The sequence below is a fragment of the Drosophila miranda genome (assembly GCF_003369915.1).
Source record: "Drosophila miranda strain MSH22 chromosome Y unlocalized genomic scaffold, D.miranda_PacBio2.1 Contig_Y2_pilon, whole genome shotgun sequence".
Lineage (NCBI taxonomy): Eukaryota > Metazoa > Arthropoda > Insecta > Diptera > Drosophilidae > Drosophila > Drosophila miranda.
In genome coordinates, this window is record NW_022881614.1 from 1,516,558 (window position 1) to 1,520,427 (window position 3,870).

Below are 3,870 nucleotides of genomic sequence, written 5' to 3' on the forward strand. Positions count from 1 at the left end.
GCCACAATTTGATCCCAACATGTACCACAAATGTTTACGTGATTGCACGGGCGCAACAACACAGACTTTGGGTTACATAGGCACACATTGCATGGATTCATTTGAACCAATGATTTATCAGATGACTGACTTGAATGAGAAGCATTCGATGAAAGTGACGATGTGGAAGATTTCATATCAGAAGACATTCCAGTTAAATTGCTTTCATTGTCCACCCCTTCAAAGAAGTCATGCTTTGAAAAGCGGTCAGCTAAGGAAACAGTGCATGTCAGAAATCCCTGTATATCTATTTCACCTCTTTCAAAAAGATCCATTGCGTCCATTATTTTTTTTGAGCGATCCTGAGAACAAAAATAATTAAGCTAACATATTATTTTGAACGATTAACTTAAAATTTATTCAACTTACACGTAGTTTCTTCTTCTGTGTCTGATTTCCATTACCACCATTTTGAAAGAGTAAAGCAAACTCGCGACTTTTTTCATATTCTGCATCAATAAGACATTGAACAAATTTAAAAAAGTGCCCATTTGTTTGAATTTTATTTCCCAAATTCAAATTATAAGCTTCTACTGAGCTCGTGGTTCTAGTTGACCTCTTAAACACGGATATGCTTTTTGGTCCCTCCTATAAAATTAGGGTTAAAAATTAATAAGTAAAATACAACTCAATTATTAAACAATAAATAAAATATACATTTTTACGCCACTGTCTATTAAAATATTTTAAAAATGGAGAAAACAGCTTCTTATTTAAGTTTATTGCTTCGCCTTTTAGAAGGTTAAATGCTTCGACAATTTTGCTTTCTGGTAAAAGCGGCAAGTGCAAAAATTTCATAAATAGCATGTAAGCTTTCTTATTGCATTTCAGCGTATTTTCAAAACCACTCGATTGCTTGACATTTTTCTTGCATGCTTGAGTAAAATGAAACCAACAGGCGTAAAAATTCATGTTGGGATGCAGACCTTTTAACGCGTTACGCATTGCCTTTTCGTAATCTGATGTAAAGGATGCTCCTTTAAGGCAGCAAATGTTCGAGTCTATATATGTGAATAAGTGCTGATAACACAGCTCCGTTTTGCGAGTCATCAAAACAAAAACAAAAGGGGTTATCTAATTAAAAAAAATTTTTAATTATAGTTAGTAAATAAAGTGTAGCATAAGAAGAAATTTACCTTCTGCAAATATTTAATATAAATTATTAAAAGTTGCTTAAAATCTTTAAAAAGAGCACACTTTAAATGTAGCATCAATTAAATAATGCCTATTATGCTCCGGAATGTTGGCTTGCATCAAGGTGATTACCTTGTCTGATGAAAATATGCAATAAGCAAACGAGCTCGATGCGTACACTTTTTTATATAACTGATTTGCAGTATTTCCCTTGGTTATTCCAAAACGGTTCATAATATTTTCGTCTTGAAAAGCTTCCAGAACATTCTCTGCAGAAGATGGAGGCTTTGGCAAGAAAGGCTGTCTTTTTCTTTGCAAAGTGCGTTTGACAGAGTCATAATTTATTTTAATCTCCGCTTAACCTTTTGTTTTCCTAATTAATTGAATAGAAAAATAATACATGTACACCTACATATGTACATATGTATGTATGTACATCAGGGGACGGCACGGCCAATGCTCGCAGACGGACTTCGAAACGAGCATTTACCGGTCAAAAACCGAGCGACGACCAAAGTCTCGCAAACGGACTTAAAGCGGGCATGATTCGCAAGAAACACCGGATCACGTAATAGAACATGAACGATCATGTCAAACTGCGACCCGGCACAACGCGTTTGTAACAGTGGTCGGCAGCAACACAATAATACTTTTTGTTTTAGTTTGACTTCTGTCAACGCACACAAACGCAATGTAATGTGTGCGTGCCGACCGCTGAAGTTTATACATATGTATAAACCCCTAAAAAATCAATTGAGCAGTCCTATAAAAAAAATTGTTATACAATTCTGTTAAGATTTTACTTATCTTACCAATCAAAAAAAAAGTTCGATATTCTTCTCCGTTACCCCGCAAAAAGGAAAAAAACAAAATGCGCACTAGAAAACACCCCCACAGCCTATTTGGTTCAAATTATCTTTGAACAAAATAAGCTGTGGGGTGGAAAAAGGCAGTATTTTTGTTATTTTTTATTTAAAACGTCTTAGAAAAATGTTTAAAAATATAAGAAGTTCGTTTTGTTTGTCATTTGATTTTCATTGGTAAGTTTGATGGTTTAGAAGTTAGGAAAATTTTAAATTTTTAACATGCTTTGCTTCATTTAAGCTGTGAGCCACTGTACAAACATATGTAGCAAGGCAGTATGTATTATTAAAATTTCAATTAATATATTAACTTACTCAGCAAGAACATCATTGAATACTTTTTTGGTGTCGAAATTGCTATTATTTTCGCACTTCAGTTTTATTTCACTAAGAGCACTGATTTTTGCCATTTCATCACTCTGAGGGTCATGGCTATGCACAACATATTCAGTATTTGAGTAAACTCTAGATTTGTCTGCACTTAAATAAACTCTGGCTTTACAGAATTTAACCCGGCACACATATGTGGTTTCTCCTAGTTTTAATTGTTTGTTTTTTTTTTACATAAATTTGTTGCTCGCATAATGAAAACAACCATAGCTCGCAAACGACGGTCAACACTTTTTCCCTTTGCTGTCTCGTCACTGACAAAACCGAAAAAGACCACGAAGACACGGTCTCTCACTGAGCAGAACACTTTTTGTCTCTTCGCTTGTGTTATGTGTTTCGGGTTTTCGGGTTTTCGGGTGAGCCCGACACACGATCGTGTCTCACAATAACAACTTAGAAAGACACTTTGGTCAAGCGCTCACAGCAAAAGTGTCTTTAGATGAGCAGAACCAAAAAAGTGTCTGAGTAAAGTGTTTTTAGTTTTTTTTTCGTGTATATGTTTATTTATTCATGTTTTCCGCATCTTTTGGGCTATTGTATTGTAATATGTATATTTATTTGCAAAATTGGCAAACGAACATTTTCGTTTTGCCTTGGGAGGGTTCACGTTCTTCTTTCACGTTGTTCAGGTGTTCCTCGAAGCTTTTCCCGACGATGACGATGTCGTCGAGATATGCGAACGCGAATGGTTCCATGTCTGCGCCGATAACGTGGCTGAAACGTGGCTCCCGCGGAGTGTAAGCCGAAAGGCATTACTTTCCATTGGTATAACCCTCGGCCGGGTATCGTGAATGCCGTGGCTTCCCGGCTGTCGCGGGCCATCGGTATCTGCCAATACCCGTTTTTCAGGTCTAGGGTCGTGATGAAGTGGGCATTTCGGAGTCGCTCTAGTATGTAGTTGATCCTGGGTAGCGGGTACGCGTCCGGGATGGAACGCTCGTTTAGCTGTCGATAATCTACACACATGCGCCATCTCCCGTCCTTTTTTTCGGGTAGTACCATTGTTTTATGGGTCGGTTGTCCCTCATGACGATGGTGTGTTCCGTTAGGCCCGTCGTCCCTCGGATGCCTGCGAGTGTTGGCAGCTCCTCGGCTAGGAATTTCCGTATTTTCGGCGCGATGTCGGGAGGCCATGGGTCGGATATTCGTTCCGAATCGTCCTCGGGTGGGTCGTCGATTCCTGGGTTGCAAGTGTGGTCGGGGTTCTCGGGGAGGATTGTTGTGTCGAATGCGCTTGGTGGTTCGACTTCGCGAGTGTATTCGCTTATGCTGGCGACGATGGCGGGTGCCTCGATCATGAGTAGGGGGCTCGTGTGTGTCCTGGGGGGTGCTTGCGCGACGTTGTACTCAGCGTGATGTACGAACGTGCGGGTCTCGATGGCGATCGTAGCGCTTGACCGACGGCTAGTTTGGGCGGTGAGGTTCACCGACATGGCTCCAGGCG

General features: G+C 39.5%; 1 long non-coding RNA gene across 3 annotated transcripts; it reads right to left on the minus strand.

Annotated features, from left to right (window-relative positions):
- LOC117193475 lies at positions 1-2,633 on the minus strand. Of its 3 annotated transcripts, none has more exons than XR_004474601.1 (3): positions 2,352-2,633; positions 409-627; positions 1-341 (listed from the first exon to the last, which is right to left on the minus strand). It is a non-coding gene; the product is annotated as an uncharacterized LOC117193475 (long non-coding RNA). The 3 variants fall into 3 exon arrangements; XR_004474602.1 differs by lacking the exon at positions 2,352-2,633 and adding an exon at positions 1,664-2,122; XR_004474600.1 differs by lacking the exon at positions 2,352-2,633 and having other exon boundaries at positions 409-686.
- Positions 2,634-3,870: the final 1,237 nt, after the last annotated feature.